The following is a 13915-nucleotide window of genomic DNA, read 5'->3' as shown; positions in this document are numbered from 1 at the left end:
CCCTGTATTACACATGTTGTTGTTACAGTTACTGCATTTATTGAACCAAAGAACAGCATCGTATTTTATTACACATATCTGCAGTCACCAAGCCGATTATGGTCTTGCTATTGGGAATAAACGAGCAGATATGCTGGTAGCAGCTAATTGGGAGAGTCCTCACGTTAATCTATTTGAGCAGGTGAAAGCGTCACCAGGCCGCAAAAATCCTTTCCAAACAGTTTAATATTCCTTTGCTGATGCACAAGGTATAGTCCAATCATGCCCTGACTGTCTGAGGGCAGGTTTTGGATTAGGATTAGGAGTGAACCCCCGGGGTTCACAAGCATTGCAGCTTTGGCAGATGGATATTACACATGTTCCAGAATTTGTTCGCTTAAAGTATGTCCACGTTAGCATTGACACCTTTTCTCATGCGTTATGGGCTACTGCCCAGATGGGATAATCAGTGAAACATGTAATTAAGCATATGCATGCCGCAATTGTGGCCTTAGGAATCCCACAAGAGATTAAAACAGACAATGGTCCGGCATACATTTCCGTAAAATTCGGTCAATTTTGTACAACATGGGGAATCCGTCATAAAACCGGAATCCCACACTCACCTACTGGATGGGCCATTGTTGAGAGAGCTCATGCTACGCTGCAGTCGCTTTTGCAAAAACAAAAAGGGGGAGAATTGGCTCCCTCTGAATGACTTGCAAAAGCCGTGTATGTATTAAACTATTTACGGCTGACAGGGAATCGGGACCCACCGCCTATCGTGGTGCACCACACGCCGTTGCGGTCAGGGATACAATCCTTGGGGACAGTACAAGTCCAGTAGAAAGATCGGGCCACTGGGGACTGGAAGGGTCCAGTAGAACTAAAAATGACTGGCAGAGGATATGCTTGTGTTTTAACAGATCATGGTCCTCAGTGGGCACCCGCGAGGTGGATCAAGCCGTGGAAGGAGCCGATCCAGCCTGATTCAGGTGACGCCAGCTGAGTACGACGTTTCACCCCGGATCGCTTAGACATAAGCTGTAATACCTGCGGCGAGTATGAACTATGGGTAAAGATAAAATGTAACCACTGTGGCTAGGGACAGTATCAGCGGTCACTCCTGGCCGGTCGTTGGTGTGACCCCTGCTTGCAGACAAAATATATGGATAACATGGGCTAATCAAACAGGTCAAAACGCCTTCTGTTCATCAATGGCAACTCCGTTGGATCCGTTCCGAACTTGTCTACTTGGTTTTCCACATTTGCATCTATAAGATTTTAAGGGTTATGTTAGTAACACAAGTCTATTAAACGACACCTGGCTAACGCCTGAGAATTGAAATACCACATGCCATGCCTTATACGGCACTGGCGCCCCGGGCAACCTATGTCCAGCGAGCGCCTGGCATTACTTACCGGCTGCTATTGTAAATAGCCTGAACAAGCCATCTCCGCTCCCCTTACAAGAGCTGGAACTCTATTGGGGTCTCTACCTGGCTCAGAGAATAATGCGCAAAGTCTGTCTTTGGGTTTCATAGAATTTGGAGGGGAGAAGCCGGTCCTACATGCTCAGTTTGGGTGGAGTTTTAGTAGTACAACCTTTGCAGGGTACCAGAACGTAACACCTGGTGAGCCTTTTAATAACCAAAGTTTATATTGTCAGCATGGAGGGGCAACTATAGCGATCAAAACTCCCCCGTACGGGATTTGGAACAACGGCACTCCAAAAGATTTGCCTCCTGGTTACTTTCTGATATGTGGTGATCGAGCTTGGGGAGGAGTGCCCAGCAGGATTTTGGGGGGACCCTGCTACTTAGGACGACTTACTCTTTATGCTCCATCAATCACAGCCTTAAGGGCTTCACGGAGGACGCGATCCTTTGAAACATATTTTACCCCTGAATGTGCAGATAATGTACAATTTTGGGATCGACCATCTCGAATATTTGCAGGGTTACTAACACCTGGAGTCGCAGCAGCAAAAGCTTTAACAGATTTGGAAAAAATGGCTTGCTGGAGCATAAAACATTTTAACCTTAGTTCTGAAGTAATAACTTCTCTCTTGACTGATGTAGATAGCATAAGACATGCTGTATTACAAGATAGAGCAGCGATTGATTTTTTGCTTTTAGCACAAGGACACGGGTGCGAGGACTTTGAGGGAATGTGTTATATGAATTTGTCTGATCATTCGTCCTCAATCCACGAACGGTTGACCAAATTGAGGGACAATATGTGAAAATTGACTCGGCAATCCTCATGGCTGGACAGTACGTTCCGATCTTGGGGGTTGTTGGGGTGGTTGCTCTATTTGGCCAAGCAAGCTTAACCATATCGCTTATAGTTATAGTGTTGCTTGCTGTTATACCATGCTTATTAACATGCTTAAGGAGAATGTTGGAAAAGTCTATGGGAAGAATGTTTGCAGGAGCTTGGGTTGCTCAAAAACAAAAAGGGGGATTTGTGGGAGAATTTTTAGAGATCAATGGTCACCCGTGAGCACCCCAAGCACTGAGAACTTGTTGACGACAGTGTAAGCTTCAAGGAATGTCGAAGGTCAAATTGTGTTTTGTGAACGGCTGAGTTATGTGGAGGGAGGAAAGAACTGTTGCTGAATGTACCGATAAGCAGGATTTTTAAGTAAAACATAGAAGTAGATAACTATGCGAGTGAACAGCTGGGGCTAGCCAATCATACAGTAGAGATGCTCGCTTGAACTATGCATGTAACCAATTGCTGCTTGAGTGTTGCGTGGCGCGGGAGAGAACTGTCTCTATTAGCTGAGCTATCTGTGCAATAAAATGGCATTTACTCTGATCATATCGGTCGTTGTGTATCTGTCCGAGCTTCCGCGTCAACAGCAGGGCTTTGGAAGAAGCTGCACGGGTTATGGGGAACTCACAGCCCTTAGGGATCTCCTCCCCCCCCCCGGCCAAAAATGCGCTGGCCCACGCCCTCCATTCAGCCCAGCATGACTGCGACCTGCTGCGGGAGCAGTACGAGGAGGAGACGAAGGCCAAGGCCGAGCTCTGGCACTCGCTCTCCAAGGCCAGCTCCGAGGTGGCCCAGTGGAGGACCAAGTACAAGACGGACGCCATCCAGCGCACCAAGGAGCTGGAGGAGGCCAAATGAGTCCCCTTCCTGCGGCCCCGGAGGTTCTCCCACGGGTGGTGGCACATGCTCAGTCCTGCCGATTCCCACCTCCCCCACTTCCCTGGGACGTGGGGCTTCTTCACATAGATCTGGAGCCTGATTTGAGGACTTAGAACCTGTGTGGAGTAACCCAGACCACCCACGACCCTCATGAGCCCTCCCGCCATCACCTCACAAACGTCTTCATCTTGGAGGTGACCAACTGGTGGGGTCTCCACGGGCTGATGGGTCACACGTGGGTTTCTCCCCCACATCTGGCAGGAAGAAGTTGGCCCAGAGGCTGCAGGAGACAGAGGAGGCGGTGGAGACTGTCAATGCCAAGTGCTCCTCCCTGGACAAGACCAAGCACCGGCTGCAGAATGAGATCGAGGACCTCATGGCCAACCGTAAGCAGTTGAACGCGGCAGCCGCCGACCTGGACCAGAAGCAGCAGAACTTTGACAAGGTTGGGGCCACCAAGGAAGGGCGAGAGAAGAAGGGGGTGGAGAGATGTGGGGCCCACCAATGGTACCCCGCAAAGACAGGCAGGAGAAGGCGGCCAGAAGAAAGGTGGACAAGTGTCCAGGGCCATGTTTTGGCAGAGCTTCAAGTCCCCACCAGGAGATTGTTGGGGAGAGGAGGAGGAGGAGGAGGAAGAGGAGGAGAAGGAGATGGAGAAGGAGATGGAGAAGGAGGAGCTTTCTTTTTCTTTTTCTTTTTCTTTTTCTTTTTCTTTTTCTTTTTCTTTTTCTTTTTCTTTTTCTTTTTCTTTTTCTTTTTCTTTTTCTTTTTCTTTTTCTTTTTCTTTTTCTTTTTCTTTTTCTTTTTCTTTTTCTTTTTCTTTTTCTTTTTCTTTTTCTTTTTCTTTTTCTTTTTCTTTTTCTTTTTCTTTTTCTTTTTCTTTTTCTTTTTCTTTTTCTTTTTCTTTTTCTTTTTCTTTTTCTTTTTCTTTTTCTTTTTCTTTTTCTTTTTCTTTTTCTTTTTCTTTTTCTTTTTCTTTTTCTTTTTCTTTTTCTTTTTCTTTTTCTTTTTCTTTTTCTTTTTCTTTTTCTTTTTCTTTTTCTTTTTCTTTTTCTTTTTCTTTTTCTTTTTCTTTTTCTTTTTCTTTTTCTTTTTCTTTTTCTTTTTCTTTTTCTTTTTCTTTTTCTTTTTCTTTTTCTTTTTCTTTTTCTTTTTCTTTTTCTTTTTCTTTTTCTTTTTCTTTTTCTTTTTCTTTTTCTTTTTCTTTTTCTTTTTCTTTTTCTTTTTCTTTTTCTTTTTCTTTTTCTTTTTCTTTTTCTTTTTCTTTTTCTTTTTCTTTTTCTTTTTCTTTTTCTTTTTCTTTTTCTTTTTCTTTTTCTTTTTCTTTTTCTTTTTCTTTTTCTTTTTCTTTTTCTTTTTCTTTTTCTTTTTCTTTTTCTTTTTCTTTTTCTTTTTCTTTTTCTTTTTCTTTTTCTTTTTCTTTTTCTTTTTCTTTTTCTTTTTCTTTTTCTTTTTCTTTTTCTTTTTCTTTTTCTTTTTCTTTTTCTTTTTCTTTTTCTTTTTCTTTTTCTTTTTCTTTTTCTTTTTCTTTTTCTTTTTCTTTTTCTTTTTCTTTTTCTTTTTCTTTTTCTTTTTCTTTTTCTTTTTCTTTTTCTTTTTCTTTTTCTTTTTCTTTTTCTTTTTCTTTTTCTTTTTCTTTTTCTTTTTCTTTTTCTTTTTCTTTTTCTTTTTCTTTTTCTTTTTCTTTTTCTTTTTCTTTTTCTTTTTCTTTTTCTTTTTCTTTTTCTTTTTCTTTTTCTTTTTCTTTTTCTTTTTCTTTTTCTTTTTCTTTTTCTTTTTCTTTTTCTTTTTCTTTTTCTTTTTCTTTTTCTTTTTCTTTTTCTTTTTCTTTTTCTTTTTCTTTTTCTTTTTCTTTTTCTTTTTCTTTTTCTTTTTCTTTTTCTTTTTCTTTTTCTTTTTCTTTTTCTTTTTCTTTTTCTTTTTCTTTTTCTTTTTCTTTTTCTTTTTCTTTTTCTTTTTCTTTTTCTTTTTCTTTTTCTTTTTCTTTTTCTTTTTCTTTTTCTTTTTCTTTTTCTTTTTCTTTTTCTTTTTCTTTTTCTTTTTCTTTTTCTTTTTCTTTTTCTTTTTCTTTTTCTTTTTCTTTTTCTTTTTCTTTTTCTTTTTCTTTTTCTTTTTCTTTTTCTTTTTCTTTTTCTTTTTCTTTTTCTTTTTCTTTTTCTTTTTCTTTTTCTTTTTCTTTTTCTTTTTCTTTTTCTTTTTCTTTTTCTTTTTCTTTTTCTTTTTCTTTTTCTTTTTCTTTTTCTTTTTCTTTTTCTTTTTCTTTTTCTTTTTCTTTTTCTTTTTCTTTTTCTTTTTCTTTTTCTTTTTCTTTTTCTTTTTCTTTTTCTTTTTCTTTTTCTTTTTCTTTTTCTTTTTCTTTTTCTTTTTCTTTTTCTTTTTCTTTTTCTTTTTCTTTTTCTTTTTCTTTTTCTTTTTCTTTTTCTTTTTCTTTTTCTTTTTCTTTTTCTTTTTCTTTTTCTTTTTCTTTTTCTTTTTCTTTTTCTTTTTCTTTTTCTTTTTCTTTTTCTTTTTCTTTTTCTTTTTCTTTTTCTTTTTCTTTTTCTTTTTCTTTTTCTTTTTCTTTTTCTTTTTCTTTTTCTTTTTCTTTTTCTTTTTCTTTTTCTTTTTCTTTTTCTTTTTCTTTTTCTTTTTCTTTTTCTTTTTCTTTTTCTTTTTCTTTTTCTTTTTCTTTTTCTTTTTCTTTTTCTTTTTCTTTTTCTTTTTCTTTTTCTTTTTCTTTTTCTTTTTCTTTTTCTTTTTCTTTTTCTTTTTCTTTTTCTTTTTCTTTTTCTTTTTCTTTTTCTTTTTCTTTTTCTTTTTCTTTTTCTTTTTCTTTTTCTTTTTCTTTTTCTTTTTCTTTTTCTTTTTCTTTTTCTTTTTCTTTTTCTTTTTCTTTTTCTTTTTCTTTTTCTTTTTCTTTTTCTTTTTCTTTTTCTTTTTCTTTTTCTTTTTCTTTTTCTTTTTCTTTTTCTTTTTCTTTTTCTTTTTCTTTTTCTTTTTCTTTTTCTTTTTCTTTTTCTTTTTCTTTTTCTTTTTCTTTTTCTTTTTCTTTTTCTTTTTCTTTTTCTTTTTCTTTTTCTTTTTCTTTTTCTTTTTCTTTTTCTTTTTCTTTTTCTTTTTCTTTTTCTTTTTCTTTTTCTTTTTCTTTTTCTTTTTCTTTTTCTTTTTCTTTTTCTTTTTCTTTTTCTTTTTCTTTTTCTTTTTCTTTTTCTTTTTCTTTTTCTTTTTCTTTTTCTTTTTCTTTTTCTTTTTCTTTTTCTTTTTCTTTTTCTTTTTCTTTTTCTTTTTCTTTTTCTTTTTCTTTTTCTTTTTCTTTTTCTTTTTCTTTTTCTTTTTCTTTTTCTTTTTCTTTTTCTTTTTCTTTTTCTTTTTCTTTTTCTTTTTCTTTTTCTTTTTCTTTTTCTTTTTCTTTTTCTTTTTCTTTTTCTTTTTCTTTTTCTTTTTCTTTTTCTTTTTCTTTTTCTTTTTCTTTTTCTTTTTCTTTTTCTTTTTCTTTTTCTTTTTCTTTTTCTTTTTCTTTTTCTTTTTCTTTTTCTTTTTCTTTTTCTTTTTCTTTTTCTTTTTCTTTTTCTTTTTCTTTTTCTTTTTCTTTTTCTTTTTCTTTTTCTTTTTCTTTTTCTTTTTCTTTTTCTTTTTCTTTTTCTTTTTCTTTTTCTTTTTCTTTTTCTTTTTCTTTTTCTTTTTCTTTTTCTTTTTCTTTTTCTTTTTCTTTTTCTTTTTCTTTTTCTTTTTCTTTTTCTTTTTCTTTTTCTTTTTCTTTTTCTTTTTCTTTTTCTTTTTCTTTTTCTTTTTCTTTTTCTTTTTCTTTTTCTTTTTCTTTTTCTTTTTCTTTTTCTTTTTCTTTTTCTTTTTCTTTTTCTTTTTCTTTTTCTTTTTCTTTTTCTTTTTCTTTTTCTTTTTCTTTTTCTTTTTCTTTTTCTTTTTCTTTTTCTTTTTCTTTTTCTTTTTCTTTTTCTTTTTCTTTTTCTTTTTCTTTTTCTTTTTCTTTTTCTTTTTCTTTTTCTTTTTCTTTTTCTTTTTCTTTTTCTTTTTCTTTTTCTTTTTCTTTTTCTTTTTCTTTTTCTTTTTCTTTTTCTTTTTCTTTTTCTTTTTCTTTTTCTTTTTCTTTTTCTTTTTCTTTTTCTTTTTCTTTTTCTTTTTCTTTTTCTTTTTCTTTTTCTTTTTCTTTTTCTTTTTCTTTTTCTTTTTCTTTTTCTTTTTCTTTTTCTTTTTCTTTTTCTTTTTCTTTTTCTTTTTCTTTTTCTTTTTCTTTTTCTTTTTCTTTTTCTTTTTCTTTTTCTTTTTCTTTTTCTTTTTCTTTTTCTTTTTCTTTTTCTTTTTCTTTTTCTTTTTCTTTTTCTTTTTCTTTTTCTTTTTCTTTTTCTTTTTCTTTTTCTTTTTCTTTTTCTTTTTCTTTTTCTTTTTCTTTTTCTTTTTCTTTTTCTTTTTCTTTTTCTTTTTCTTTTTCTTTTTCTTTTTCTTTTTCTTTTTCTTTTTCTTTTTCTTTTTCTTTTTCTTTTTCTTTTTCTTTTTCTTTTTCTTTTTCTTTTTCTTTTTCTTTTTCTTTTTCTTTTTCTTTTTCTTTTTCTTTTTCTTTTTCTTTTTCTTTTTCTTTTTCTTTTTCTTTTTCTTTTTCTTTTTCTTTTTCTTTTTCTTTTTCTTTTTCTTTTTCTTTTTCTTTTTCTTTTTCTTTTTCTTTTTCTTTTTCTTTTTCTTTTTCTTTTTCTTTTTCTTTTTCTTTTTCTTTTTCTTTTTCTTTTTCTTTTTCTTTTTCTTTTTCTTTTTCTTTTTCTTTTTCTTTTTCTTTTTCTTTTTCTTTTTCTTTTTCTTTTTCTTTTTCTTTTTCTTTTTCTTTTTCTTTTTCTTTTTCTTTTTCTTTTTCTTTTTCTTTTTCTTTTTCTTTTTCTTTTTCTTTTTCTTTTTCTTTTTCTTTTTCTTTTTCTTTTTCTTTTTCTTTTTCTTTTTCTTTTTCTTTTTCTTTTTCTTTTTCTTTTTCTTTTTCTTTTTCTTTTTCTTTTTCTTTTTCTTTTTCTTTTTCTTTTTCTTTTTCTTTTTCTTTTTCTTTTTCTTTTTCTTTTTCTTTTTCTTTTTCTTTTTCTTTTTCTTTTTCTTTTTCTTTTTCTTTTTCTTTTTCTTTTTCTTTTTCTTTTTCTTTTTCTTTTTCTTTTTCTTTTTCTTTTTCTTTTTCTTTTTCTTTTTCTTTTTCTTTTTCTTTTTCTTTTTCGTTTTTCTTTTTCTTTTTCTCTTCTTTTTCTGTGGCCACAATTCGTCTATCAGCCAATTTCTTCTTCTTCTTCTTCTTTAAATCGCAAGCCGACAATTTCAATAAGAAATTGCACCGTGCCCCACGTTGGGCGCCATTTGCGGACGGACCCAGACGCAGACCAGTATGATCAATGCTGAAGCCACTTTATTAAAATACTTAAGCCATTATACGCTTTTTACTACAACGTGGGCTAGCTCTGCGGCTTGTGCTCATTGGTTTCTAGACTTAGACACACAAACTATTATTGGTTAAATGCAGCTGTAACTTATTATCTACACTTTGTTACTATTTCTGCCAAGTCAGTCTTTTAATTAATACACACAAACTATTATTGGTTAAATGCAGCTGTAACTTATTATCTACACTTTGTTACTATTTCTGCCAAGTCAGTCTTTTAATTAATACACATTCCGCATCTGTGGGGGAGTAGCAGTAGTTTCAGTGTCAGCGCATGATTTCCTCCTTCATGTTGACCTTCAGTACATGTCCGTTGTTTTCCAAGAAGTTTCCCACAGATATTCTAGAAGTCACGCTTCTGCAGGGTCAATGCGTGCCTGAGACCCCATGGGCTCGAGAAGTCACGCAAGATCTATTAAGAAGATTCTTGTTGTGCAAAAGGAAGGGGGAGATGAAGGCCAGAGCTCAGCTAGCCTCAACAAAACTTCAAGTGTTAAACAACTGATAAAGGAGGACGTGCTGGAACTCGTTGGCCAGAAACCCTGGGAGGAACTAGGTGACACTGTTGCCTAGAAGGAACAGAGAGTGCTTGCTCTGTTGAGAGATACAGACAGTAAATTGTGTTGAAAAAAGATGTGCTAAGGTCCTTGTAGTTTGGGCAAGGAAGGTATGTTAGTATTAACCAATGAGTAAATGTCTAGTGCCTAAAATTAGCCAATCAGTAGAAGACATGCTGCCTTTGCTATGGATATAAGGAACCTAAAATCCTAATAAATCGACATCTTGCTTGCATCAAGCTGTGTCCCATCTCTTCATCGCGGCAGTCACCCACCTCTGGACACATTTAAATGGTCCTTCTTTATGGCCCTTCTTAAATGCTGGGGCCCAGGGCTGCACACAGTATTCAAGGTGAGGTCACACAAACACTGAATGCGTTGTTGAATCTAACAAGATCACAGCAATAGGATTTAAAGGACATGGCAGCTAATAAATAAAAAAAGAAGATACTAATTAAATGAAATTGGAGTGGGAAAGGCTGAAGCTCTCTCTTGGGATAGGTGATGAGCCTGATGAGAGCTTGTGGGTCAGCACTAGCCAGGCAGACCAACAAGGTGATCTTTTAGAGGTGTCTGTTGTTGACTGCTTGATGAGGCCACTGGAAGAAGCCTCATGTTTTCACACCCTGGTCCTCCTGGTCTTGGAATTGAATCGCCTTGGTAGCTGCCTGAGGAGCAAGATTGCAGGGCACAACCCATCAGGAAGGCTTCTGGAGGACATTGATGATAACTTGCCAAGAGTCCAGACATGGTGTTAGGAAAGCCAAAGGCCAACTCAAGCTGTATGTAGGGAGTGACCTGAAGGACAGCAAAAGCAGTTTCTGCAAGTACATAGTGAGCACAGAATCACAGAATCACAGAATGGTCAGGGTGTAAGGGACCTCTGGAGATCGTCTAGTCCAACCCCCCTGCCCAAGCAGGGTCACCTACAGCAGTTGCACAGGACAGCATCCAGGCGGGTTTTGAATGTCTCCAGAGTGGGAGACTCCACAGCCTCTCTGGGCAGCCTGTGCCAGTGCTCCACTACCCTCAAAGTAAAGAAGTTCCTCCTCACGTTAAGACGGAACTTCATTTGTTCAAGTTTGTTCCTGTTATCTCCTGTCCTATCACTGGGCACGACTGAAAAAAGACTGTTCCCATCCCCCTGGCACCCTGCCTTTAAGTATTTGTAAGCATTAATAAGATCCCCCCTCAATCTTCTTTTCTCTAGACTAAAGAGACCCAAGTCCCTCAGCCTTTCCTCATATGAGAGATGTTCTAATCCCCTTATCATCTTTGTAGCTCTTTGCTGAACCCTCTCCAGCAGATCCCTGTCTTTCTTGAACTGGGGACCCCAGAACTGGACGCAGTACTCCAGATGCGGCCTCACTAGGGCAGAGTAGAGGGGGAGGATGACCTCCCTCGACCTGCTGACCACACTCTTCTTGATGCACCCCAAGATGCCATTTGCCTTCTTGGCCACCAGGGCACATTGCTGGCTCATGGTCATCCTGTTGTCCACCAGGACTCCCAGGTCCCTTTCCACAGAGCTGCTCTCCAGGAGGTCAGCCCCCAACCTGTACTGGTGCATGGGGTTATTCCTCCCCAGATGTCGTACCCTACACTTACCCTTGTTGAATTTCATACGGTTTCTCTCTGCTCCAGTCTCCAGCCTGTCCAGGGCACACTGTAAGGTGGCACAGCCTTCTGGCGTGTCAGCCACTCCACCCAGTTTTGTGTCATCAGCAAACTTGCTGATGGTACACTCTATCCCTTCATCCAGATCATTGATGAATATATTGAACAGGACTGGACCCAGTACTGACCCCTGAGGGACAAAAGGAAGGCTACAGAAAATGTGCATGGTAGATGGTAAAGGATATGGGAAAGCACGAGACAGTCAATGGCTTCCTCATCTCAGTCATTACTGCTGTGACTGGCCTTCAGGCACCCCAGGGCCCTGAGACCACAGGCAAATGTGGAGCAAGGAAGGCTTACCCTTGGTGCAGGAGTCTCAGGTTAGGGAACAGTTAAACAAACTGGATGTACCTAAGACTATTGGAACTGAGGGGCTGCAGCCACAAGTGCTGAGGGAGCTGGCTGATGTCACCGTGAGGTCACTCATGATTATCTTTCAAAGGTCATGGTTACTGGGAGAGGTTCCTGATAAATGAAAGGAAGGAAATGTTAGCCTTGTCTGGTGGTAACTTTTGGGGAAAGGGCTGGCACATGGGGTGAGGCATGTTGTCTGAAGGACACGTGCTAGGCTTAGAGACTAAAGGATCACAGCAAAGTGGTCTTCTGGGTCAATAGTTCCTTCAGTGCAAGCCCTGACACAGATCCCAAGCTTCTTTTCCATGCCAGCCTTCAGGAGGGAGGATGGCACTAAGAGATGGCAAGTGGTGGACACCAAGCCTTCTCTAGCCACTTCCCAGGCCTGGTGGAGCACCAAAACGACAAGGACTTCTGTCTCTGCATCGTGAGCATGCTTTAGGTTACCCAGACTCTGGGTATTGTCTTGGAGAGGCTGAAAACCGGCATTTTTCTCTCCCAGGCAATTTCCAGCTCTGGTCAGCTCCTGTCTGATCTCTCCCGACTATTCCTCTGATCTGGCCTCGTGCTCCTGGCCCCTTCCCTGTGCTCCTCACAGGGCCCCAAGCTGGCAGTGACGCTCTGCAGAGCAGGTGGGCTGTGGGACCATGGTGAGTCCACCCCGGCTGTGCTGGTCAGGGAGGGAAGCAGATGCAGCTGGATGGGCAGCACTGCCACTGAACTCCTTCTCAGAGGTCTACAGCTGTGGAACGGGCTCAGAGCATTTTTCATGACTTGGGACATTTTCTGGTTTGCACATTGAACCATCCATGGGCTTTTAGTAAAGGAGACATGAATCACCCTCCAGTCTCCTTTTTGTGACCTTGCTGGGTCCCCACAGCCTCCCCTGGGATGGCAGAGCCTTTGTTTGCTTGAGCATACCTAAATACAGTGCTTTACTTTTCAGTGGCTCGATATTGGATGGTCCCTTGTTTTGGGAGGCCCACTCCCAGGTACGTCGTTTCCCTGTAGATGCACTCTGCTCTCCTGGCGTCTCCAATTTCCCCTCCAGAAAGCCATGCAGCTGCCGTTCAGCTCCACTGCACGCGGGAGAGGCCTAAGCAGGCACTCCAGCATCCATTCCCAATGTCCAGCGGCACTGGGCAGCCACAAGTGAGAGCTGAGTCCAGCCCTCACTCCCCAGCACTTCTCCCTGGACACCTCCCCCTCAGCCCACGGAGAACCAAGCTCAGCACAGCCATGGAGAGTGCAGTTCCTGGAGCCTGGTCCTCACCTTTACAGGAGGAAGAGCCCAGACTTCAAGAGCTGCCCTTGGCAGAGCTGCCCTTTTTTTACAGAGGTGCTTCTCAGGAAGGAAGTTCTGACACTGTCTTGATGCATTTACCAAAGGTGTCACTATTATCCAGCACAGCAGGGTCATGTTCTGGAGATGTGGAGTGAATACAAACATTCCTGTGTAAACAGGATCATCACAGATGAAAAACAAATAAACCCTAATCCTGCCCTGAGAAGAGCTCGGAACAGCCTGTGAGGAGGCATGGGCAGCTTACTGCTGCTGAAGGTGAACCCATTGAATCCGTTTCTTCAATGCTTCTTTGAGCTCCTGGTTCCTCATGCTGTAGATAAGGGGGTTCACTGCTGGAGGTATCACTGAGTACAGCACAGCCACCACCAGGTCCAGGGATGGGGAGGAGATGGAGGGGGGCTTCAGGTAGGCAAACGTGCCCATGCTGAGAAGCAGGAAGACAACAACCAGGTGAGGGACACGTGGAAAAGGCTTTGTGCCGTCCCTACTCTGAGGGGATCCTCAGCACGGCCCTGAAGATCTGCACAATGAAAAAAAACCCTACCCAAATGCTCAACTGATGCAAAAAACAAGAAGCCCAGCTTCCCTGAGGTAGGAGTGTGAGTAGGAGAGCGTGAAGATCTGTGGGATTTCACAGAAGAATTGACCCACAGCATTTCCCTCGCAGAGGGGTATTGAAAAAGTATTGGCCGCGTGCAGCACAGCATAGAGACACCCACTGCCCCGGGCAGTCGCTGCCATGTGGACACAAGCTCTGCTGCCCAGGAGGGTCCCGTAGTGCAGGGGTTGGCAGATGGCAACGTAGTGGTCATAGACCATGACAGTGAGAAGATAAAACTCTGATGAAATGAAAAAGAAAAAGACCTGTGCAGCACATCCCTGGTAGGAGATGCCCCTGGTGTTCCAGAGGGAATTCGCCATGGATTTGGGGGCCCAGATCGATTATGGAAAGGTTGAGCAGGAAGAAGTACATGGGGGTGTGGAGGCGGTGGTTGCAGGTTATGGAGGTGATGATGAGGCCGTCTCCCAGGAGGGCAGCCAGGTAGATGCCCAGGAAGAGCCAGAAGGTCAAGAGTTGCAGCTCCTGCATGTCTGCAAATGCCAGGAGGAGGAATTGGGTGATGGAGCTGCTGTTGGACATCTGCTGCCTCTGGGTAGCTGTTAGTGTTATCTGTGGTTATCTGTTAAGAAGGAAAAGGCAGTACTGAGTCAGACCAGACTTCTCCCAGAAAAACATATTGCACGTCTCTTTGCAGCCCCACATTCAGACTCTCTTTTCAGGAACACCTTTCTGCAGGTCCCTCACTGGAGCTCCATGTTCTGCTGGCTGAGACTGCCACTGGGAGCAGCAACTCTGCAATGGGTTCCCGAGGAATCCTCCTTGCTGTGCAGCAAGAGGGAACTAGGACCACAGCATGAGCTCAAATGAAATGTACTCGTGTTATATCAAAGAGCTTTTCAGCATTGTTGTCTGCAATTTGC

At 39.0% G+C, this 13915-nt stretch overlaps 2 pseudogenes; one reads left to right on the top strand and one right to left on the bottom strand.

The window, feature by feature from the left end:
- The window catches only part of LOC104295798, a 19543-nt pseudogene extending 7260 nt beyond the window's left edge, over positions 1-12283 (top strand).
- A 390-nt stretch (positions 12284-12673) lies between these two features.
- On the bottom strand, positions 12674-13574 carry LOC104295797 (annotated as a pseudogene).
- Positions 13575-13915: the final 341 nt, after the last annotated feature.

This window comes from Charadrius vociferus, unplaced genomic scaffold (genome assembly GCF_000708025.1).
Source record: "Charadrius vociferus isolate BGI_N301 unplaced genomic scaffold, ASM70802v2 scaffold120, whole genome shotgun sequence".
NCBI lineage: Eukaryota > Metazoa > Chordata > Aves > Charadriiformes > Charadriidae > Charadrius > Charadrius vociferus.
Note: the sequence above shows the minus strand (reverse complement) of the source record. Positions and strands in the feature narration are given on the sequence as shown.